This window comes from Bos grunniens, chromosome 24, assembly GCF_055505025.1.
Source record: "Bos grunniens cultivar Pamir isolate PY7600 chromosome 24, Bosgru_T2T1.0, whole genome shotgun sequence".
Classification (NCBI taxonomy): domain Eukaryota; kingdom Metazoa; phylum Chordata; class Mammalia; order Artiodactyla; family Bovidae; genus Bos; species Bos grunniens.
The window spans coordinates 30,841,893-30,867,326 of NC_141188.1; the positions used below are offsets into that span (position 1 = coordinate 30,841,893).

At 40.6% G+C, this 25,434-nt stretch overlaps 1 long non-coding RNA gene across 5 annotated transcripts in view; it reads left to right on the forward strand.

Moving 5' to 3' along the window:
- The window catches only part of LOC147345995 (uncharacterized), a 272,600-nt gene that overhangs the window by 237,721 nt on the left and 9,445 nt on the right, over nucleotides 1–25,434 (forward strand). Inside the window, exon 6 of one of the 5 annotated variants that reach the window (XR_015153438.1) lies at nucleotides 17,848–18,797. The exons of 3 other annotated variants lie outside the window; for them this stretch is intronic. This is a non-coding gene — a long non-coding RNA (uncharacterized LOC147345995). Of the gene's footprint in view, nucleotides 1–7,860; nucleotides 8,022–17,847; nucleotides 18,798–25,434 lie in introns of those variants that run through there. One more of the 5 variants, XR_015153437.1, reaches the window with a different exon arrangement.

The following is a 25,434-nucleotide window of genomic DNA, read 5'->3' on the forward strand; positions in this document are numbered from 1 at the left end:
GTATGGATGTGAGAGTTGGACTGTGAAGAAAGCTGAGCACTGAAGAATTGATGCTTTTGAACTGTAGTGTTGGAGAAGACTCTTGAGAGTCCCTTGGACTGCAAGGAGATCCAACCAGTCCATTCTGAAGGAGATCAGTCCTGGGTGTCCTTTGGAAGGACTGATGCTAAAGCTGAAACTCCAATACTTTGGCCACCTCATGAGAAGAGTTGACTCCTTGGAAAAGACTCTGATGCTGGGAGGGATTGGGGGCAGGAGGAGAAGGGGACAACAGAGGATGAGATGGCTGGATGGCATCACCGACTCGATGGACATGAGTTTGGGTGAACTCCGGGAGTTGGTGATGGACAGGGAGGCCTGGCGTGCTGCAATTCATGGGGTCGCAAAGAGCTGGGCACGACTGAGCGACTGAACTGAACTGAACCCTGAAGAAGGAAATGGCAACCTACTCCAGTATGCTTGCCTGGAGGATCCCATGGACAGAGGAGGCTGGCAGGCTGCAATCCATGGGGTCGCAAAGAGTCGGACACAACTGAAGAGACTTAGCACGCACACAACAGCTAAAGATTCGCATTTTTAAATGAGCAACACTTTGCTGCTAAGGTTTTCTAGGCTACATGTTTTATAGGAAGAGTTTAAAATCTCCCATCACAAGCACATATGGTGTCCGATTCAGGGTTACCAATCACAGGTAAACTGGATATTCAGATGATGCTTCCATGGCCATTGTAATTTGTTGTAATGAACTAATAGTTAATAGAAGTTTAAAACAATACTACTGTTTATACCTCTGGTATGGCTACAGATTTATTTTCTTCATCATTAATTAATTTTCTATTTATAGGTAACCAATAAAGTTGCTGCTAGGAAGTCTGCCATGTTATCATATCTAGCTAATGAGTTTTACCTAAACTCTCATTAGAAAACTTTTCAATTAGGCAGCAATGCCTTATTGGGTACAGTGTGTGGGAGGAAGTGATATGAAGGAAAACCTCTTATATTAACGAAAGAATTTACTCGAATTTTATTAGCAGAATTCATGGCTCAAAGCCTTCCTTGTTTATGAGGTCTGTTCTCACTTTCTGCATCTCTGATTCTGTTGGCACTTTTACATGCAAGATATACTCAAATTCTATGAATATATTGGTATTATTTTGTATTGTATGTAGCTCCTCATTTGCAATTTTAGGCCAAATGTATCATTTTTTATTTTAATTTCTTTTAATTTTCAATTTTTTAAAGTTTTTGTACCATTTTGAAAGATTAATTTCCATTGACAGTTATTACAAAATATCGACTCTTTTCCCTGTGTTGTACAATATATCCTTGAGCCCACCTTACACCCAGTAAGTACTGTTAAAGGATTCCAAACTCACTTTTGGATAACCACCACTTATTCTTTTATATGGTAACCACAAAACATAAAATACCTAGAAATATGCCAAAGAATGATGAACCCTAATTCTTTTGCCTTGGTCTTAATTATCCATCAGCAGATCCAACATACTCCCACTTTTTAAGGGTACTCTCTCCTTGATGCATTTGATATAGCCGAGTAGCGGTCTGGGGAAACGGACCTCGTAGTGAAATGCTCTACTACTGAGAAATTTGATTACTGAAAAGCTAGTGTTGTAAATACCAGCTTTCCCCAGGTAGGCCATGCCTCTGTTTCTACAGCAGGCATGACTCAGTGGGAGAAAGTTATCATTCATCTCAGCGCAGACACTAAGCTGGATATTCAAGTGGGAATTCAAGTGAGGATTACTGGCAGGTGTCACCTGCTCCCATCACTGGGTGGAGTAGTATTCATCTTTCCATAAAGAGCATTCTCCAACAGTATCACTTGGTCAGAGTAAAACATGCTGTTGCATTTTCATTTCCAGAAGCAGAGTGAGCATCAATGTTCTCTGAGCTCAACTTACCTCTGAGGCAAGTCAAGCCGTGTTGGCTTTTCAGATGATTTCGAGTAGCCTTAATGGTCCTCTGGGTGGTGGTGGGCCCTGGTCATTCTTGGTTCTGATGTGGATAACTATTAGTCAAATAATAGACTTATCATTGTATCTGAAGGGTATTTGCTGTTTTCCTTGAAATGTGAGAAAATCAAAAGCCCAAAATTAGGAATGGCTTTTATTTGCCCCTCCAAGATCCACTCCTGGAGAAGGCAATGGCAACCCTCTCCAGTACTTTTGCCTGGAAAACCCCATGGACGGAGGAGCCTGGTAGGCTGCAGTCCATGGGGTCACGAAGAGTTGGACACAACTGAGCGACTTCACTTTCACTTTTCACTTTCATGCATTGGAGAAGGAAATGGCAACCCACTCCAGTGTTCTTGCCTGGAGAATCCCAGGGACAGGGGAGCCTGGTGGGCTGCCGTCTCTGGGGTTGTACGGGGTCGGACATGACTGAAGTGACTTAGCAGCAGCAGCAGCAGCAAGATCCACTCTCCACCCATCTCCACCTTCCTCTGTAATTTAGGAGGCTGGCTTTGCATGGTTGGATCAATCAAGTCTCCATTGTCCTCTGCTTTTCTGTTGGATTTCTGGGGAAGGGGGAGAGGGGAGTCAGGCAACAGACAGAGAACTGGAAGAAAGAGAAGCTCTGGTCCTTATTCCCCCAGTTGTCCTGCTAGGTCAAAGGTTGGTGGTGGTTGCATTTTACACCAAAGGCCCTGGGCACCACTGTGGTGGTCCTCTCCTATAGCTAGAGTCTCATCCTATTCTAGTAACTGGTAACCCCCTCTCCTTGAGCACAGGTAGAATCTGTGATTTGTTTCTAACCAACACAGCATTGCAAAGGTGATGAGATGTCACTCCCTTGATTAGGTTATATCATACAAGGCTTTGCTGGCCTTGAAAAAGACACAAGTCCAGTTGTTGGCTGCATGGAGAGGGTTACATGGAAGAGATCTATGGGGGTCTCTAGAGCCTTAGGGTAGTCTCTACTCAGCATGGAAATGGAATCTCAGGCCTACAAACACGAGGAGAAAAATTCTGCCATCAGCCCAAGAGTACTTGGAAAGGAATCTTTCCCTGTTCAAGCCTTTGATGAGACCACAGCCCCAGCCAATACCTGGACTGTAAAACAGTGAGACCTTAAGCAAAGGACCCAAGAAAGCTGTACCAGAATCCTGATCCACAGAAATTATGAGATAACACATGTGTGTTGTTTTAAGCCACCAATAGAAATAAGCCAGCAATAGAAAACTAATACAAGTCCCTTCATTAATGATCTTTTGAGGGTGACATCTATTTCTTTCCAGGGTGCTAAATGAAATAGGTAGACCAGGAGTTGGCCATTACTTTTTGTAAAAGGCCCATATGGTAAATATTTTAAGCTTTGCAGGTAATAAATGATGCCTGGTGTGTATTCTTTCTCTCTTATAGTCTTCTAACTAATAATGTAATAAACATTCTTAGTTCTTGGGATATATGAAAACAAGTGGTCTGCTCGATTTGACTCATGGGCTGTAGTTTGCTGACCGCTGTTTGACAATCATAAGGTACTGGGAGATGAGTATGCATTCTATTTATTGTATTGCTATATATTCATCAGAATTTATTTCCTGTACTTCCTGAGCACAAATCTAGACAGCATTTCCCAGCACATGAAGTATGTGTTATCATGTGTCTGAATTCTGTCCAGTGGAATGAGGGTGAAAGTGCTCTAAAAAAACTCCAGGTCTGGTCTACAAGCATCTCGTGCAATTCTCCACGATTGTTGATCCTCCATGCTCTGGCTGGAGTGAAGGCTTCAGAGTTTTCATGGATGGAAATGCCACAAGGTTGAGGAGGGCTGCATCCCCATATTTCATCATGGAAGACTGCTTACAGAGCTTTCATATTTAACCACAATATGTATGAGAAATAAGCTGAGATTGTTGGTAAAGCCACTGAGATTTGGGGGTCCATTCATTTGTACATATCTCAAAGCTAGCAGTACTGAAACTGAAGTTAAAGTGTTAGTTGCTCAGTTGTGTTCAACTCTTTGCAACCCCATGGACTGTAGCCTGCCAGGCTTGTCTGTCCATGGGATTCTCCAGGCAAGAATACTGGAGTGGGTTGCCATTTCCTTCTCCAGGAGATCTTTCTGACCCAGGGATAGCATCTGGGTCTCCTGCATTGTAGATAGATTCTTTACCATCTGAGCCACCAGGGAAGCCCGGCAGGACTGAGGAGGAGCTTATTCTATACGTATTTGCAGAAGACAGTGCCCCAGAGATCTATTTAGTTGCATCAGTAAGGGAAACAGTTCCACTATATAGTCATCAGAATTTATTTCCTGTACTTCCTGAGCACAAATCTAGACACCATTTCCCAGCACATGAAATATGTGTGTAATCGTGTGTCTGAATTCAGTCCGGTGGAATGAGAGTGAAAGTGCTATAAAAAACTTCAAGTCTGGTCTACAAACACATGGAAATTAGTAAGAGTGGGAAAGACCCGAGTTAGATTATGACTCAAGTTAATGGAAAAATCCACATCCAAAGACCCAAAGACTCTCAGTTCTGTGCCCATGTTATGACAGATTTTATGGCCCCTCTGTCCTTTAGAGTGCTTCTCTGCTCCTGAGAGACTCTCCAAACCCTGGACACATATCTGCTGTACGTGGCAGAGGAAGAGAGAATCATAACATCCTCCCAGTCTTGAAATCCATTCCACACACTGGCCACCCTCCCGGCTTGCTCACGGCTGTGGAACCGCAGCCCTTCACGTTTCTAACAGCCCTTCCCCGAAGAGCTACTACTGCCTGATGTATAATCACCCCTATAAAATGGATATGAATCTTTAAATTTATTTAAATCACATTCCTTTAGAGCCCTTGAAAGGTAGTTCCTATTCAACAAAATAATTTCTCATGCAAGAAAACCCTTGTACTTTGTTTGATCAGTTCAATTAGAACACAGGAGTGGCTTTCTTTCCTGAGCTTGTCTTTGCCCTGTAATGCAAAATGACTCAGTGGTCTGTGGGCTTCTTCTGATGCCTCTGGCTCAGCTATTGACAACCAAGCCCTTAGAGGGTTTGGAATCAATAGGAATAGAATAAAAGGACACAGTGCTTTTACACATGGGCTATTGCAGCGTATATCTATTTATAGTGAACTTCATCAATATGGATGATTGCCTTCAGCTACTGCATTGTTAGTATTCATCGATTTAAAGCCTTCAAAGAATTCAAATGCCAAGCATATTAAAGAAGCATGTCTGGAACCCAGACTATTCAAATATAAAAGAGTCAATAGAGAGAGACAAAAGTTTCCTAAATAATTAATTACTAAGATCATTGCTAAAGTAACAGACCTCTCTCTCTTTCTCTCTATGGAGGACTGTGTCTCTGACACAGACGAGAAATAAAGCTCAGGCAGTGCTTGTCCAGTAACACGAGGTGGCAGCAGTGGGTTTTGAGCCAAAACGCTACCTTTTCCAATGGGCAAAGTTACCATGATTAAGAACCAACCAGTTAATTTATGAATAACTAGATTTTGATTAACTATGAAAACATGGATTTCTTTTTACTGCCTTTTAAAAAACAAACAAAATATGTACAAATATCGGGGTGGGGGTGAGAAAGCAAATTTGCCATGCAAGGGAGTATCAGGAATGTTGTAATTATAGTCTATGAAATTTGAATAAAATACACATAAAATTAGAAGCAGAAAAATAATTTCCTCTTGCAGAAAATAAACTATTCTTATAGGGGAAGCAATGGTTTCACAGAAGACTTGCATTTAAAACATTGGCAATTACTACCAGCTAGACAGTTTTTAGCAATTCGTAATTTGAAAGGGACTGACTTGTCAGCATATGATTGATATTTGAAAAGTAATGTGAACTTTTGTTGATTTATTTTCTGTAATGCTATTCAGTATTTTTAAGACTCTAGTGTAAATATCTCTTAACACAGGAGGAACCTATTAATCCTTCTGGAAAGGACTAAATTATGTGTCAATTTTTGAATCAAGAAATAATGCAAGATTAACTATCTGACCTTAGTCTGGCAAGTTGGGTCAAGAAATAAAGATCGGGTATGTTCTCAGATTCTCACAGGGTTTTACTCAGCATTTATCTGAATAATTGAAGCAAGTTCAGAGTATTGTTGTCAACAGAGGCAGGAAGATGTGATAGAAGTCTGGACAGAGAGTGAATTTTAGTTCTACCTCAAGCTCTAATTTATTTTCTGACCTTGAGTCAATAACATAGCAGCCCTAGATGCCAAGTGTTCATTTTTAAATACGTAGAATGTATCTCTTGTTTTAGATGATTTCTTCTACATTCTCATCTGGTTTTATGATCGACAGATTCCAGTTCCTTTGCCCAGTGATCAGTTGGTATATGTATTTGGCATGTAATGTGTAGAAAGTGTGTGTGTGTGTGTGTGTGTGCACGTATGTGTGTATGCATGGTAAAGGATTGACCCTGGTTTTAAACTCACAATGAAAATAACATAGCCAATAAATGCTGCCTCTTGTACAGGACTATTTTGTGTATTTATTTATTTACTACACAAAGAGCTCTTGAGAACATTGTGCAAATGTGTATAGTTTTGTACCTAGAAGAAGGAAAGAGGGATATAACAAGTGACTCTGTTACAACCACAGAGAATTAATTGTATTTTTCACTGTTGTTTTCTTTACTCTCACCTCAGGATGGAAATCAAGTACCTTTACACAGGACCTGCCACAGGGAATGATTCACTATAGTCACTAGGTCTTGGCTTAGGCTTTACAGAGATCAGGAACTTCTGATTCTGATAAAATGGGAAATGTACCCAAGGCTCAGAAAGACAAGGCTGATGAAATTTAATCTATTTAGTGTTTATTATTTAGATTGGTCTCCAGACATTTTCAAAAATGATGAGTTCAATGTGGCAGGTTTCAGGTCTTCCTTAATTAGAATTATGTGTTAGTTATGAGCATAACCCCATCGTCCAGTTAGATCAGGGTTATGATGTGTCTTGAGAGAAACGATGGGAGGACTGGACTTCATGAGTTTATGGGGGACTTAGCGTTCCAATCTGACAACAACTAACATTTAATGAATATCTACCATGTTCTAAGCTCCATTCTAAGTGCTTTGTCATTAGTGTCTCATTTAATCTTCCTATCAGAAATACGAAATTTACACGATCAATGTACAGATGAAGAAAATAAGCTGGAGGAAGGTTAAGAAACTTGCCCAAGGTAATAAGTGGAAGAATCAGGATTCAGAACTAGAAAGTCTGGGTTCTGAGCCCAAGTTCTTAACCATCGTTTAGATAGCTGGGCTCAGAGCTGAGTCTTCTGTTGTGGAAGCCTCAGGAAGCAAAGCGATGTGACTTCTTAAAGAATTAGTGCAGTCAACATGTGGTTGCCTTTTGATTTGTCAACTCAGCCTTACTCTGGAAGAATTGGAGTTGTAATACCTAATGAGAGCCATTGAAACATGTATAATATCGTATATGAAACGAGTCGCCAGTCCAGGTTCGATGCACAATACTGGATGCTTGGGGCTGATGCACTGGGACGACCCAGAGGGATGGTACGGGGAGGGAGGTGGGAAGAGGATTCAGGATGGGGAACACATGTATACCTGTGGCAGATTCATGTTGATATTTGGCAAAACCAATACAATATTGTAAAGTTAAAAAATTAAAAATTAAAAAAAAAGAATTCTTGCAATTCTTGTGAAAATTCTCTTACATCATTAGTGGGGAATCTTCTAGCTGTTTGGTCAAACCACTTGCTTTGAAAGTAAAAACCTCAACAGTCCTGAAGAATCATGTCATTATTTCAGAATAAGTCATATGAAAAGCTGTTAAATCATTTTTTCTACGAAAGAATCACATCCCATCCCCCTTAATTGTTCATGTCTCTTATTATTAACAGGTCCACCCGTCAATAGATGAATGCTGCTCAGAAGGCTTCTATTTTTCTGTACCATTGCTGTTACACCAGAGAGAAGCACAGAGAGTTAAAAATGGCATAATATATTAATATTAATAATTGCTCTCCCCAGTGCTACCTGGTTAAATAAAGAATAAATTAAATTGGTTGGCTTCAGATAGCATACATATTCCATGACTGTCAATGGGTTACATTATTTGTAATTCTCAAAGGTGCCAGAGAGAGTAGTAACAAATTCCCCATTAAGGGAGAGGCGCAGACCCATGGGAAATCGCATTTGACCAGTGGTCTCTTCACTGGGGACAGAACCATCTCTTCGGCTTTATGTACTGCAGAAGTACATTTTTTCCTTACCTCAACCCAAAGCTGAATATCACCAGGGATGATCATTTAATTTCACATTTTATTAAAACACTTAATGCAAAGCCATGTTATAACTGAAGGCAAAGCACAGAGCCTGGCGTAAGGAGCTCTTCTTCAGAACATAGTAATGAGAGAATTACCACATTAATCTATGTATAAAGGCCCTTTGGAGATTTTTCATGCCTCCCGTGGTTTCATTTTCCGTGGAAATGTGGAGTCAGAAGAGCTTCAAACAAAATTATTCATCGTTAAACATTTCACTTTTACAGGTACTGCTCTGTCAAGGTGCCGCTTCCATGGCGACACGCAACGTGACTTTTCTTTCAGCTCGGTTCTCTGTAGCGTGTACCAGCAGTGCCATACCTCCATCTGTTGCACGTGGCGGCGTCACTCTGTCCATAAATACATCCCGGAGAGGCTGAGCCTCCTCTGTTATATGAAGGGACGTCCTCCAAGTAGCAACTCCATGATCTGTCTGCTAATTGTATTCAACTGAGAGATGCTGGCAAATTCCGAAGAACTCTGGATAGTGTTCTTAGAATGCTGTCCCTAAAGGGCACCCATGTGGCCTGGACTGTCGCCAGCCTGCCCAGCTAGTTTGAAGTTTCAAAAAAGTGGGTGCGGGGGGAGATCAGAGGTGGGACTAAAATTATTTTCATATTTCCTGTCACCGCTCCTCTCTGCCCACCCCCACCCCCATTCCATTAATTACCTGAGCAGATCATGCAGTAAGTTGCAGTGAGGTAATGACCGCTGGTGATGAAGCAGTGTTCATTTGGGCCACTATTTGCGTTTCTCTCATCCTGACAGATACCTCTAGCAGACCACGGTTTCAGCACAGGATTTCTGTTACCAAGTCAACAGTCAAAGGTGGTTAAATGGAAGAAATAAAATAACAGAAGTTTGATGAATGGTTTCAAACTAAAGCCTTGGGACTTCCCTGGTGGTCCAGTGGCTAAGACTCTGGGTTCCCAATTCAGGGGGCCAATTCAGGTCTGATCCCTGATCAGGGAACTAGATCCCATATGTGGCAACTAAAAAAAAAAAAAAAAATCCCACATCCCACATTGAAGATTGAAGATCTTGTATGCTACAATTAAGACCTGGGGCAGCCAAATAAATATTTTTATTAAAAAAAAATAACTAAAGCCTGTGCAGAAATTCTTAACAGTTTTGTGAAGTTTTAGGGATATGCTGCTAAGAAAGCTTGAAATATCTTAAGAGGCTAGAACACAGTCTCCTTAGTAACAAAAAAAGTCAAATGCAACTTGCAGTCCAGGCCTGTTAGCAAATGGTCCTTGTTGCTATTAAAATGATCACCAGGGAGTTCAAGGACAGGTGTGTCGTTTGAAATGGCCTTGGAAAATATGTTGAAAGAATTGCCTCAAACCATTTTCCCCGGTGCTCATTCTTTGTCCCTGTGCTCTCACACACAGTCTGTGATAAAATACATCCTGTATATTTATAGTGTGTCCAGAAAATGCCAAAGTGCTTAAGGCTCCAACATTGTTTTCATTAGAGATGGATACTTCAGGGAATTGTAAATGCCAACTTTTCAAATGTGCTCTAGATGGAAAAAAAATCCTAAAGATGCCAGCTTTTACAAATATTTTGTGCCGTGTGAAACCCTGGACCAGCTGCTTATGACTAGAATGGAGAAAGGCTCCTATGTCAAATGTAAACCATAGTATCACAGTATCCCTGGCTCCTAGCAGAAATGCTGGTGGTCAACCTAGCAAAGGCTCGGAAACAAGATTATTCAGCTAACCTTTGTCTTTCTTCAACCTCACCAATGCTAGTCAGTAAATCCAAGATTCAGTTCAGTTCAGTTCAGTTGCTCAGTCGTGTCCCACTCTTTGTGACCCCATGAATTGCAGTATGCCAGGCCTCCCTGTCCATCACCAACTCCCAGAGTTCACTCAGACTCATGTCCATCGAGTCAGTGATGCCATCCAGCCATCTCATCCTCTGTTGTCTCCTTCTCCTCCTGCCCCCAATCCCTCCCAGCATCAGAGTCTTTTCCAATGAGTCAACTCTTCGCATGAGGTGGCCAAAGTACTGGAGTTTAAGCTTTAGCATCATTCCTTCCAAAGAAATCCCAGGGCTGATCTCCTTCAGAATGGACTGGTTGGATCTCCTTGCAGTCCAAGGGACTCTCAAGAGTCTTCTCCAACACCACAGTTCAAAAGCGTCATAGATCTAAATATCAGTAGCCTTTACAATTTCAATATGGTTCTGTCCTTCCTTTCCAGCCCATCAATTCCCTGTCCTCAATCATTTGCAGGTATCACAGGACAGGTATTCTTTTATCTGCATTCTGATTGGACCTCTAGCGCCCAATGGACCTCAGCTTCTCTGCCACTGGAAAGGCCAGTCCTTGCCTCTGTGCTTTGCTTCTCACTTAGAAACCATCACATCATGCCGCAAGGAGAACAGGCCAGGCTCTCTGGTTTAGCAACCCCAGTTTCTCTCTCAAATAGACTTTATAAGAATCCAAGCCAGGGCTTTTCAAATCTTCCCCTGCCTGCTTGTGAAATCAGCCTTCTAAGGCATTCACAGTGAGTGAAAAGCTTAGAGTCATCACCCATTCCAGGTAGGAGGCCGCTGGATGACTGGATAACCACACTCAAGCCTGATTTTGTATGCAGTGCTGGCAGAAGACCCCCTTGTCATTTTCTCTTTAAGCAGAGAAGAGGTAGTTATCCTTTTCTCAGCATGGGGATAATGGAAGGATGATAATACCTACTTCCAGCCATGGCAGAAGATGAGGGTGGGCATAATAATGATGCCTCTGTACTACTAATTTTGTGCTCTTGTTGTCTTCAATAGACATGTATATATTGCATCGTTTGTACCCAATAATGTGTCAGATACTGGAAGTACACAAAGGAATAAGACATCTTTAAATGTCTTTAACTCCGTATTGTTCTAGAAGTTCACAGCTGAATGGAAGAGCTAGATTTCTAAATACATAAGATGGTCTAGTCTTATGAGAGCTGTGATGATGGTTGCCATGCTGAGGGCATTATTATGAGCACACACACAGGGTCTCCTATCTCAGGAAAAGTTTCTGGAAGGGAAGACACCTGAGCTGAAAATTCCAAAATGAACAGAGCTAATCAAAGAAGAGATATGGATGGGGAAATGGTAACTGGGATAGAGATAGAGAGGAGGAAAGGAATAGTAGATAGATGAGATTCAGTGACAAGTTTTGGAGACATGGAGCAGTTGTACACATGGTTGATTGCAGAGTGCATTACAGTGGCCAGTAGGGATCGGGGGATGGGAGGCCAGCAGAGAGCTGACCTGAGGGACCCTAGATGCCTTCGTGGGAGGCAAGGTACAAGCTGACCTGAAGGTTCTAAGGAGCCAGTGAAGAATGTTGTAGGGAGGAGTAACATGATCTTGTTTATTTTAAAAGATCACGCTGCCCTTGAAATGGACCGTGGCTCAAATATAGTGGAATTTGGAAATCACCTGGGGACAAATAGTGGAGGAAACCTTACCTGACATTTAAAGATAAATATACCTTTGACCCTCTCCCCACTTTAACTATTACTTGGTTTAGGATTTTCAAATTTGCGCATAAATATTTTTTAAAAAAATATATCAGCAGTGTCATTAGTATTGAAAAGAATTTTTATTTTTGCCCAGAAGGCCAATACATTTAAGCCAGGGATGGGCAAGATTTTGCCTGAGATCCTCAGTCTCCCTGAAAAAATGATGTTGATGGGCAAGATTTTGCCTGAGATCCTCAGTCTTCCTGATATGATGATAAAAGGCTGTTGTAGTCCTAGAGAAATGAACTCTCTAAACCTGATATGAAGACTCCGTTGCCTTGTCTACGTCTTCCAGGTCTAGGAGTATTTTGAGATGTGTATATAGTTTGTTCTCTTATGTTGAAAGGACACTGGATTGTTTTGGCTTCTAGAGCAACAGGTGAGCTGACTGTCTGGATCTAAATTCAGATGAAACATTTTCCTTTTCTGCTTAAATTCTAGCTAACATTGGTAACTGTATTAAGAGAATCATGAAAGTAGGTTGTGTTTGCATCATCAATGGATTGACCATTTAAAAGTTTATTCAGTAACTCTGGCTTTCTTAGATAGCAATCTTGATTGATTTGACAAGTGCTCCACATTGGCCATTAGCACAATACCACATTGCCCTTTCACATCAAGGACCCATGGTCTAAATATATCAGTTTTTATTTCCAGGGCTATATCATAAAATGCAAAGTTCAGCAGTCAACATAAATGTGTTGGTCATAGTGTTGTTGTTCAGTCATAGTTCAGTTCAGTCGCTCAGTCATGTCCGACTCCTGGCGACCCCATGAACCATACATAGCACACCAGGCTTTCCTGTCCATCACCAACTCCTGGAGCCTACCCAAACCCATATTCATTGAGTCGGTGATGTCATCCAACCATCTCATCCTCTGTCGTTCCCTTCTCCTCCTGCCCTCAATGTTTCCCAGAATCAGGGTCTTTTCAAATGAGTCAGCTCTTCGTATCAGGTGGCCAAAATATTGGAGTTTCAGCTTCAGCATCAGTCCCTCCAATGAACACCCAGGACTGATCTCCTTTAGGATGGACTGGTTGGATTGGTTGCAATCCAAGGGACTCTCAAGCATCTTCTCCAACACCACAATTCAAAACTATCAACTACTCGATGCTCAGCTTTCTCTATAGTCCAACTCTCACATCCATATATGACAACTGGAAAAACCAAAGCCTTGACTAGATGGACCTTTGTTAGTAAAGTAATGTCTCTGCCTTTTAATATGCTATCTAGATTGATCACGGAGAAGGCAATGGCACCCCACTCCAGTACTCTTGCCTGGAAAATCCCATGGATGGAGGGGCCTGGTGGGCTGCAGTCCATGTGGTTGCTAAGAGTCGGGCACGACTGAGTGACTTCACTTTCACTTTTCACTTTCATGCATTGGAGAAGGAAATGGCAACCCAGTCCAGTGTTCTTGCCTGGAGAATCCCAGGGATGGGGGAGCCTGGTGGGCTGCCGTCTATGGGGTCGCACAGAGTTGGACACAACTGAAGCGACTTAGCAGCAGCAGCAGCAGCAGCAGGTTGATCATAACTTTCCTTCCAAGGAGTAAACATCTTTTAATTTCATGGCTGCAATCACCATCTGCAGTGATTTTGGAGCCCAGGAAAATAAAGTCAGCCACTGTTTCCACTGTTTCCCCATCTATTTGCCATGAAGTGATGGGACCAGATGCCATGATCTTAGTTTTCTGAATGTTGAGCTTTAATCCAACTTTTTCACTCTCCTCTTTCACCTTTATCAAGAGGCTCTTTAGTTCTTCTTTACTTTCTGCCATAAGGGTGGTGTCATCTGCATATCTGGAGAAGGCAATGGCAACCCACTCCAGTACTCTTGCCTGGAAAATCCCATGGACAGAGGAGGCTGCAGTCCATGGGGTTGCTAAGCGTTGGACATGACTGAGTGACTTCACTTTCACTTTTCACTTTCATGCATTGAAGAAGGAAATGGCAACCCACTCCAGTGTTCTTGCCTGGAGAATCCCAGGGATGGGGGAGCCTGGTAGGCTGCCGTCTATGGGGTCGCACAGAGTCGGACACGACTGAAGTGACTTAGCACATCTGCATATCTGAGGTTATTGATATTTGTCCCGGCAATCTTCATTCCATCTTGTGCTTCCTCCAGCTCAGTGTTTCTCATGATGCACTCTGCATATAAGTTAAATAAGCAAGGTGACAATATACAGCCTTGATGTACTCCTTTTCCTATTTGGAACCAGTCTGTTGTTCCATGTCCAGGTCTAACTGTTGCTTCCTGATCTGCATACAGGTTTCTCAAGAGGCAGGTCAGGTGGTCTGGTATTCCCATCTCTTTCAGAATTTTCCACAGTTTATTGTGATCCACACAGTCAAAGGCTTTGGCATAGTCAATAAAGCAGAAATAGATGTTTTTCTAGAACTCTCTTGCTTTTTCGATGATCCAGCGGATGTTGGCAATTTGATCTCTGGTTCCTCTGCCTTTTCTAAAACCAGGTTGAACATCTGGAAATTCATGGTTCACATATTGCTGAAGCCTGGCTTGGAGAATTTTAAGCATCACTTTACTGGCATGTGAGATGAGTGCAATTGTGCAGTAGTTTGAGCATTCTTTGGCATTGCCTTTCTTTGTGATTGGAATGAAAACTGACCTTTTCACTTTCTCTTCCTAATAGCATCTCTGTTTCCTTTGGGAGACTTACTCTTCTTCCCTCTGTGTCATCTTCGGAGGCCATTAATAGAGGTGCCCTCTCCTCTTGCTAAGGAAGCTGACAAGTCTTTGAAATCTCCTTGTAATAGACCCCCCTCACTGCTCTGTTGGAGCAAAGGGAAAAATGTGTCATCTTATCTGAGCTGATTGAATCTCTTGTCCACAATTTGGATCCTCAGTAGAGATTCCCTGTTGAAGGAACAACTGGAGGAGAATCAATCCTCCAGGAATGGCTAGGTAAGACTGGGGGGCTGTTTCCACATTTATACCCTCTCTGCACCCTTGTTCTTATCTGTGCTAAGCTGCTGCTGCTGCTCCTAAATTGCTTCAGTCGTGTCCAACTCTGTGCGACCCCATAGACGGCTAGCCACACGCTCCCCCTTCCCTGGGATTCTCCAGGCAAGAACACTGGAGTGGGTTGCCATTTCCTTCTTCAATGCATGAAAGTGAAAGGTGAACGTGAAGTCGCTCAGTCATGTCCAACTCTTAGCAATGGACTGCAGCCTACCAGGCTCATCCGTCCATGGGATTTTCCAGGCAAGAGTACTGGAGTGGGGTGCCATATGCTAAGCTAGTTACTCAATACTCCCTTTAAATCTCTGAGGCCCCTTACATCATTTCAGTCAACTCCCTTTTTGCTTAAAGCAGATAAGCTGTGTGTGTTTTCTGTTGCTTAACATCAGAGAATCCTAACAGACAAAATGGTAGGTAATGAATAATTTGCTTTTCGTTGAAGCTCAAATATGTTGCTTATGGCTCACACAAACTCTTTAACAAAATGCTTATGAAATCTGGAAGAACTAAAGGGTCTTACCTCCATCTTACAATGAAGGCAGCTGAAGTACAAAGAAATTCAGTATTTGGTTTATGTCACAGATCTCATCAGAAGCCTGAATAAAGAAGAATAAAATAGAGACCTATTAGCTCCTAACTCTGCCAATAATTAGTTGTGTGACCTTGAGTAAGTTACTTAACCTTTTTTGGCTTCTGTAATGTGAACTGTAAAATTAGAGGATTGGGTCAAATGATCTTTCAGACCTCTCCCACCTCAATCATTTGGCTTTTTTGTCTGAGCCTGTTTTCTAGAGGCTTCTGTTCCTTGATTGGAGACCCTCATCAGTAGACAGAATACGTGAATAGCTAAGATACAGTGGTCTTAATAAAATACATTTAAATTAATCTGTGAAAGCAAAGTATGATAATAGATTTTTCATTTGTGTTTCCTTAGACACTATGGCTGTCTCTCCATAATATCAATAATTTCCTTCTTTTCCCACTTAGAAGTTTTGAGACTTCCTTACTGCTTGTTGCCAATGGGAAAATCAGTGATTTTTTTTTTCTCTTTTCTTTAATGTAAATGAAGTCCACAATTCAGTAAAAAAGACAATTTTAGAAGAACACAACACTTTTTAAAAAAGTATAGTTGATGCACAATATTGGGTTAGTTCCAGGTGTGTAGAAAACTGGCTGGTTCATGGTTTCAGGGGGTTTGACAGTTGTTCTGAATCCACATGCTTATAGAGGTGAAACACATGAATTTCTTCCTGTAGATTCAGTAAAAATGTCACTGTGACTTAATGGCTCTTATTAGGTGATATATCCGTGCATGGAAATGGAAATGTGTGCTTGGCAAGACTTGGGTCACTTGCTTTCTCCCTGAGCTGAGGGAGTATTAACTCCCGTGAGAGTGCACTGCATGGGGTGAGGGTGGACCTCCAGGGAAGAATGACCGAAGAGTGAACAGATGCTAGACGAGGAGGAAAAAGATCCCGTCCATCCTTCCCACCAGTCTGCCATCCTTCTTTTCTTGAAAATATGGCATTTCCAAATCCTAATTTCATTTGAGGAACTCCTTCACCATCAGTCCTCAAGGACTGACGTTTGACTACATTTATAAGTATGGCCCCGCAGCTTACCCTGTTGTTCTGAGCTCTTCGTTTGCTTATAGATTTTTCAAAATTCATTCCCACCCCAGAGTCTTAAAAGTGAGGTACATAAATCCTGGGCATGTGAGGAAAACATTTTACAGAGCACTTATACATAGAGAGTTTTAAGGGTGCTAATTGATAGATCCTCAATTTCCATACCCACTTTCCCCCAAAGTGGCCCTTCCTGAGAACAGATATGTATTTATAGTACACCTTCCCCACTTCCCTGGAGGCTCAGACGGTAAAGCATCTGTCTACAATGCAGGAGACCCGGGTTCGAGCCCTGGGTTGGGAAGATCCCCTGGAGAAGGAAGTGGCAACCCACTCCAGTACTATTGCCTGGAAAATCCCATGGACAGAGGAGCTTGGTAGGCTACAGTTTATGGGGTTGCAAAGAGTTGGACACGACTAAGCAACTTCACTCACTTTCACTTTCCCCACTTTAGAAAAGAAAGGCAAGCATCACACTCTTTCCAAATTTTACTAGAGTGGTTGCTGTTCAGTTGGTAAGTTGTGTCTGGCTCTTGGTAACCCCTTGGACTGCAGTATGCCAGGCCTCCGTGTCCCTCACTATCTCCTGAAGTTTGCCAAAGTTCATGTCCATTGAATTGGTGATGCTAACCAACCATCTCATCCTCTGCTACCCTCTTCTCTCTTTGTCTTCAATCTTTCCCAGATCGGGGTCTTTTCCAAGGAGTCAAGTGGTTAGCTCTGGGCTATTAAAGCTGTCTAGACATCAAATAGTAATAATTTGAAATGTTGTCTTTAAAGATGTCTCCAGTATTGATAAGTTAAAATATCTTAAACCTACCTGGCCTTCTGTCCTTCCCCTTTACTTACATCTATTAAGAGAAAAGTTTATCCTACTTCAGAATGTTCAGAATTCAGAAAAACCAGAGCAGTATAGATTATGATGTTAATTAAAAAATAAATAACTGGAATATTTTCTGGAGTTACTGCATTTGCAAGACCACATTAGATTAAAACATACTGATAAAATATTTACATTATTTTTTCTCAAATTTCATGGATGTTATTTAATAAAGTCATTGAAACCCATTTTAATAAATTATAATGTTATATAATAAGGTACTCAAGCTTATTTTTACCAAAACATGAAATATGTATTCCATTAGAATACATTTTCATATTTTTACCTTGCTCAATCTAATTTTCTCCTTCCAAATAACAGAAAATAAACTTATTTAAACTCATGTTGTAAAATTTTAAAGGCAACTTAAAATGTGTCAGAGGCACATTGTGTTTTCAGACTTGTAAGGGCTGTATGCATTAAAAGTACTTGAAAGCCACTGCCCCCAACTCTAAGGAAGTGACTCTGGGAGTCACTGGTGGAGTTAGCATGAATGTGTGTATGGCCTAGCCTAATTAGCAAGTATCACTCCGGCCTTCTTTTTCTTTTTTTTCTCAGTTACCAGTTATTCTGCTTGTCCAGAGCTTCCTGCCATGGCATGTTTCAAGAACTGCCCTCAAGAATTCCTGACTTTTCCAGATATTCCTTCTTATGAGAAACAACACACCATCAGTTCCAAGTAGGTCTTGGGTTCCGTTAGGGAGTTGACAGGTCAATCGAGTAGAGTGACATGTGTGAAATCACTATTTTCATCAAATAGCATGTTTGGATTTTAATGAGAAGTAACATTTTCCAGAACAAATTCTGCCATTTGAAGAAATTCTAATGACTGTGCTAATTCAAATAGTGAAGAAGGCGGGGGAGGGTTACACTTTATCCTATCTTTCAAGTTATTTTACTTATGTGAGCATGAAGCTCAGCTTGAGAAATAGCAAATGACCATTACACATGAACTAAAGTTGCTGTCACATAATACAGTCTTCAAAAAAGGTAACCAGGTAGATTTCTGATTACTTTTATTTTTTTGTTTGGTTTGGTTTTTAATTTTTGTTGGAATATAGTTGCTTTACAATGTTGTGTTAGCTTCTGCTCTACAGCAAAGTGAATCAGCTCTACATATACACACACCAACTCTTTTTTTGGATTTCCTTCTCATTTAGGTCACCACAGAGCACTGGGTAGAGTTCCTTATGCTATACAGTTCAGTTCAGTTCAGTTCAGTCGCTCAGTCATGTCCGACTCTGCGACCCCATGAAATGCAGCACGTCAGGCCTCCCTGTCCATCACCAACTCCCGGAGTTCACCCAAACCCACGTCCATTGAGTCGGTGATGCCATCCAGCCATCTCATCCAGCCATGCTATACAGTAGGTTCTCATTAATTATCTATTTCACATGTCAGTTCAGTTCAGTTCAGTTCAGTCGCTCAGTCGTGTCTGACTCTTTGCAACCCCATGAATCGCAGCACGCCAGGCCTCCCTGTGCATCACCAACTCCCGGAGTTAATATATAAATAGACTGAAGATACCAACTCAGAAAGATTACTTCTATCTTCTCTAAGAAACAAGTTTACAAAATATAATTAAAATTCTATTAACTTAGATAAGGTTTTTTTTGATTGCATACTTTAGTGTATGCTGTAGCCTGAATGATTTTGTCTCCCCTAAAAATTCATATGTTGAAATCCTAACCTCCCAAAGATGATGGTATTAGTAGGTGGGGCCATTGATAGGTGCTTATGTCCTGAGGTTGGAATCCTCATGAATGGAATCAGTGCGTTATGGAAGAGAACCCCGACCAGCTTCTGCCATCTGAGGATACAATCAGAAGACTTCAACACGAAAGAGGGTCCTCACGTGACCATGCTGGCACCTTTATTTCGGACTTCCAGCCTCTTGAACTGTGAGAAATAAAATTTTGTTGTTTATAAGCTGTCTTTATAAGCTGTGGTCTTTTGTTAGAGCAGCCTAAGCAGACCGCACCAGTGTGACTTCAGATATCTTTATTTACATAGGATATCATCTTTATCTTAGCCTTAAGAGTATCTGTAAAGAGAACTTTCTGGATCATCCTGCACCTAACTAGTGTCTTGGCCCAGCATAAGTTAACCAGCATTCCTAACTACTCTGTATCAGAGAAATGTTAATGAGACCCAAGATATTTTAAATTATTCAGATGTCTGGAATTGCATCGTTAAGGCATTGGGTTATTTGAACTTTAAAAATTGTCTGGATATTTTGGCACCATGTAAACTAAATGCATGCACAGGGGCTTCCCTGGTGGCTCAGCAGTAAAGAATCTGCCTGCCAGTGCAGGAGACACAGGTTCAATCCATGGGTCAGGAAGATCCCCTGGAGAAGGAAACGGCAACCCACTTCAGTATTCTTGCCTGGAGACTCCCATGGACAGAGGAGCCTGGTGAGCTACAGTCCATGGGGTCACAGAGTCATGTTCAACTTAAGGACTAAACAACAACAAACACACACACAGGGTCTGGGCAGGTGTGTGTGCTGTATAGTCAATAGTGTATCCTTAGAGCAGGCTCATGGAAAAGGAACCGGTCATCTTATAATTACAGCTATAACATATTGGAAAGCACTTCAAGCCTTTTCTTCCAGACTATTATGGAATAGCATTTAGTTCTTCTCTATTTGGATTTGAAGGTGATGATAATTTTTATTAACTCTAGTCATAAACTGAAAATTCCATGGACAGAAGAGCCTGGTAGACTACAGTCCTTGGGGTTCCAAAGAGTCTGACATGACTGTATGATTCATAAACTTCATAAACTGTATGATTCATTACTTCATAAACTGCATCTGAAAAAAGGTCCTTTTAGACTAAAAAAACCCCACCAAAACCCAAACACAACACAAAAGCCAGCTGTTTTTCCAAGTGTTCTGTTGATAGACTCAGTGTGTAGCAGTCAACTTGCTGTGAGTATCATGTGGACACCACCTGTGAGGGCTCCCTGCTACCCACTTGGCTAACTACACTTCTTTTAGCACCCTTAGTCGCACTATGAAATCATAAGAGAAATAAAATCATGATGCAATGCACGCTTTGGGTGGCTTCTGTAAAATGTAAGAATTAAATGAAGCCAAGACTGTTTGGAAGTTAGTAATGTCCCATCCCTGACTCACATAGTCAACATAAGTTCCACAGGGATTTGACATTTAAATATTAAAAAATGAAACTGCAAAATTACCTCCTAAAAGAAATGTGGGTGCTTACTTATGTGGTTCTGGGTGGGAAGACCATGATGAGCACACAAAGAGAAACTGTAGTGAAAAAAATGGTAGATGGAAGTACCTTAAGTACTATATGGGTGTACATCTCACAAATATGAATACACACATACACACACACACACACACACTGTTTCTGGGTGTTAAAAGGCCATTAATGAAGGCAAAGAGAAAATGGGGGAAGTTACAAGTGGACAATGCATTCATTTTTGTAACGAATCTCTTCTGGACCAATGGAAATAAGACAAGCATCTCTCAAAATGAGCAATTCCTAGAAAGGAAATGAAGAGACCAATAGAGAGAAAAATATTATTGTTTTACTAATAATCCAAATGAAAGCCAAAAAGAACATAAGTCTTACATAGAAACTGGCTAAAAAGGCCAAAAAAAGTTCTCATTACTAGCATGAAAAATGTGTATTTTCAGGCACAAGTGAGCAAATTGTTGATGTGCTCCAGGAGCCTTAACCATGTGCATCTTCTATGATGCAGACCTTCCACGTCCTGGAGTGGATCACAATGAAATATTGATAGCCACGTGCCATAAAGAAACAGAAAGCACAACGCTGTCAATAAATTCTGAAAAATTAGAATTGTACAGACTAATCGACAATAATTTGTTTGATATTCATATGGACCTTTGTGGTGTTACCTACAACTATGTTGGATAACATTTATTTATTTATTTATTTATTTTTAAATTTTATTTTATTTTTAAACTTTACATAATTGTATTAGTTTTGCCAAATATCAAAATGAATCCATCACAGGTATACATGTGCTGCCCATCCTGAACCCTCCTCCCTCCTCCCTCCCCATACCATCCCTCTGGGTCGTCCCAGTGCTGGATAACATTTAATTCCTTGTTTTTATTTATTTACAGTTATGTGATACGTATTATTGTTAGATGCTTTTTGGAAGAGTGACAAATGCATTTGATCACAGTAACAGTTCTGGAAGGTGAGACAGTTACTATAAGTATCCTTATTCTGCAGATGAAAAATTGGAGGTCCCGAGCACTGACGGGTTCAAGGTCACATAGCCAGTATATGTATATGGCAGAGCTGGTCCGCCTGACCATGTACTGCTCTCTGAATTGGTGGTTGTTGTCCAGTGGCTCAGTAGTGTTTGACTCTTTGTGACTCCATGGACTGTAGCACACTGGGCTCCTCTGTCCATGGGATTCTCCAGGCAAGGATACTAGAGTGGGTTGCCATTTCCTCTACCAGGGATCCTCCCTACCCAGGAATCGAACCTGCATCTCCTGCCTTGGCAGGCAGATCCTTTACCACTGAACCACCATGGAAGCTCCTCTGAACTGGTTACCTTCCTTTAATATTTGGGTTCAGTTCAGTTCAGTTGCTCAGTCATGTCCGACTCTTTGCAGCCCCAGTGTCCAAGTTATGCTTGTAGAATATGATATAACAAACATTATTCTGAATTGTGTTTTCCTTCAGATCAAGAGCTGATTTTCAGTATGTATCCATCTCTGAGGGTGTAGGAGAACAGACTTGGAAACATGCCACCTTGAAAGGCATTCTGAAGGGTTTTCAGACCCCATTTTATATCACCTTTGTGCTGTGCTCATTTGGTATAAATTTCTTCCTCTGAATACTTTTCCACTATTCCATAACAAGCAGTAAAGATAGACAGCATATCTACACATGTATCCCCCTGCCCCTGTCCTCTGGGCTAGCTTGTGCTCTAAGCCGAAGAGTTAGACTGTTCTGAACATTTTTGGTTATTGAGTTTCAGTGCAAATTTTCTCAGCCAGTAACCATTCTAAAGTGCTATTCAAGACTGACTTCTGTGCTGTGTATTATTTATTGTGCTCCGACCTCAATTTCTGCCATGGGTTTGATCTTTGACCGGAAGTTTTGACACACGGAGAGCTGACAAAGGATGAACAAATGTTAGTGCCTGCCCTGCCCCCAAAGAAGTGAAAGATCTCTCTCTCTCTGCATATTATGATGGAAGGATGTGTGTGAGGGCTGGGTGAGGGAGGTGAGTAGGATGAAACATAGCTTGAAGTAGAGAATGAAGTAGAGAATGAAGTTAGATGGCAAAGAGAAGCAGACAGTGAAGGACTGGTAGTAATCCATTGAAATTATGAAGGGCAGCATAATTTATAATTATGAATTATAAATATCACCACAACATGAAGTTTAATGAACATTGGATGGATGGTGAGAGGCAGGAAGTTGAGAGGAGAGGAAGAACAATTGTTGATAAGATGACTTCCCTGGGCTTCCCTGGTGGCTCAGACAGTAAAGAATCTGCCTGCAATGCAGGAGACCCAGGTTTGATCCCTGAGTTGGGAAGATCCCCTAGAGAAGAAAATGGCAACTCACTCCAGTATTCTTGCCTGGAGAATTCCATGGACAGAGGAGCCTGATGGGCTATAATCCATGGGTAGCAAAGAGTCAGACACTACTGAGTGACTAACATTTTCATTTTCATTTCCTTGGTAGTTCAGTGGCTAAGACTCTGAGCTCCCAATGCAGGGGCCTGGGGTTCAATCCCTGGTCAGAGAATTAGATCCATGCTGCAACAAAAATCCTGAAGCCAAAACTAAGGCATGATACAGCTAAATAAGTAAATAAATATATATATTTTTAAAGGATAACTAAAGCTCACACTGATTCGATTACTCTCATTTACAATTTTCATTTTCTTGATTGAAGCCACTCCCCTCTCTCTTTCTGTCAATATTGTATTGGGTTCCTGGTACTGAGAAGGGGGAATCCTACTCAAGTATTTTCACCAGTTTGAATTTAGAGAACTCTTGGTCTTTTAGAAGTGTAATAATAAAGATCTAGTCTTAGTACAGACTTACCTCTGTTAGTGATCAAGCTAATATAATCAAACTCTTGATCTCCATTTAGTTATGCCCATGGCTAAATAAAAAGATGATTTCATGAAGGTGTGGCCTTTCTCTGGGGCAGAATCCCCCAAATTTGTGTTCCTGGGAAGCAGTCCCCAAAGTGTTATGAAAGAAAAACACCTGAGATTTCTCTGGTTAAAAGAGAAAGTTCAGGAAAAATTGAGTTAAATGAAATTCCTCAGTGTTTAGTCAAAAAGTTTAACAACTTTCACCTGTGAATACATCTTAGACATTTACGAAGAGGGGACTACAGTATGACTCAGTGATTCCCAAAGAGCACTGACCATAAGAACTCTATTTCATGGAGTTCACATTACCATCTCCTGCAGCTGGAACTCTCCAGAGTCACATGGGAAATGCTTCTGTTAGGTTCCGGCCAAGTTCCTTTGGATTATTTCTGTTGCCTCATCTCTCTCTCTCTCTTTTTTTTTTTTTCTTTTTCTTTTTCACTTAGCTCTTTCATGGCAAATGATTAATGGTAGAACTCTGCAAAGGAGTATTCATCTGTTTAAAAATTTTCCACATATTTGAAAATTTGAGTAACATTGTCATAGATTTTTTTTTTAATTTTGCTTTTCTCATTATTAAACAATACAAACTGATCAGAAAAAGGTTTAATGTAAGAAAAGCCTGGACAATTATAAGCATGCATAATCTCCCATCTATAGAGAACTTGTTTGCATTTTCGTTACTTTTTCCTTTAAAAAATTCCTAACTGTCATTATAAAAAGTCATAGTTACATTATGCCTTATCATAATTTTTATCTTTTTTTCAACTTTGCATCATATCATTATCTGGTTTAGATTAGTTAGATTACAAACTCTGTCCAAATGTAATAGACTAAGATCCAAAATATTTACTTAAACCCATCAGGCCCTTGGTGTCTTGTCTCCGGCTCGCAGCTCCAGGGGGAGAGCCTGCTTCTTTTTAATGACCCTTCGAGCTTACTTCTGTCCTTGCTCATTTTCACTTCAGAACTTCATCATTTGCTTTTGTTCTTCTGGAATCTTCTTCTCTTACATCTGTACAAAGTGTGCTCCTTTTGATCACAGATGTTAATGATAATCAGACAGGCTGATAATGATTGATTTTCTGTAGCACAGGATTATAGTTTATTTGCTATTCTTAAGAAGTGAAATTCTGGTATTTCTGTTGGTATGACGCTGTCATTTTAATACTATAAATAATCTGAAATTAGTCATTGATGTTTTGAAATCAAGGTTTAAAATTTAATTATTAAATTTATATAAAAAGGGAAGAAAGTCTTGTGTACATGCTAGAGTGGCCCACACCTACAAATAACAATGGATTGTGATGTTGCAGAGATTCCAGTGAAATAATAACTCACTCTTCAGTTCAAAGATATTTCAAATGAGTAGAATATAAATGTAAGAGTTTTGATATTAATTCAGGCAATTATCTACACATGAAAAAACTCAATGGCAAGCTACAGGTCTTTTTTGAAACAAAATCTACAGCTTCCTATCAATAAAAACACTACAGTCTTTTTAAAAATATTAAAATAAGCATATAAAGTTTTCTGAAAAGTCTCTTCAAAGATTTCTAGTATGAGATGGGATTATTAAGAGTCAAGAGAAAATATTTGGAGTGGGCACAAGATTGCTTCTCACGGACTTCTTTAGTCAGAATAAACTTAGTTATAAATTTGCAAATAATGACCTTTGGTAGAAAAATGATGATAACATCAATGAGCTATGCTTTTTAGTAAATGTATTACATTGTGTTGCTTTTGAAACTTTCAGGATTAATTAAAATTTCCTCATTTTTGTGGAGTGTCTGTCTTAAATCTTTTTTAAATTTTATTTTGACCATGCTGTGTGGCATGCAGGATCTTAGTTTCCTGACCAGGGATCGAACCCAGGCCCCTGCAGTGGAAGCATGGAAAGCACAGACCACCAGGGAAGACTTGCAGTTTGTTTTTAAGTAATAATTTTCTACTAGTAATTTTATCAGCTAATAACTTACACTAAAATGACACTTCTTATTTGACTTC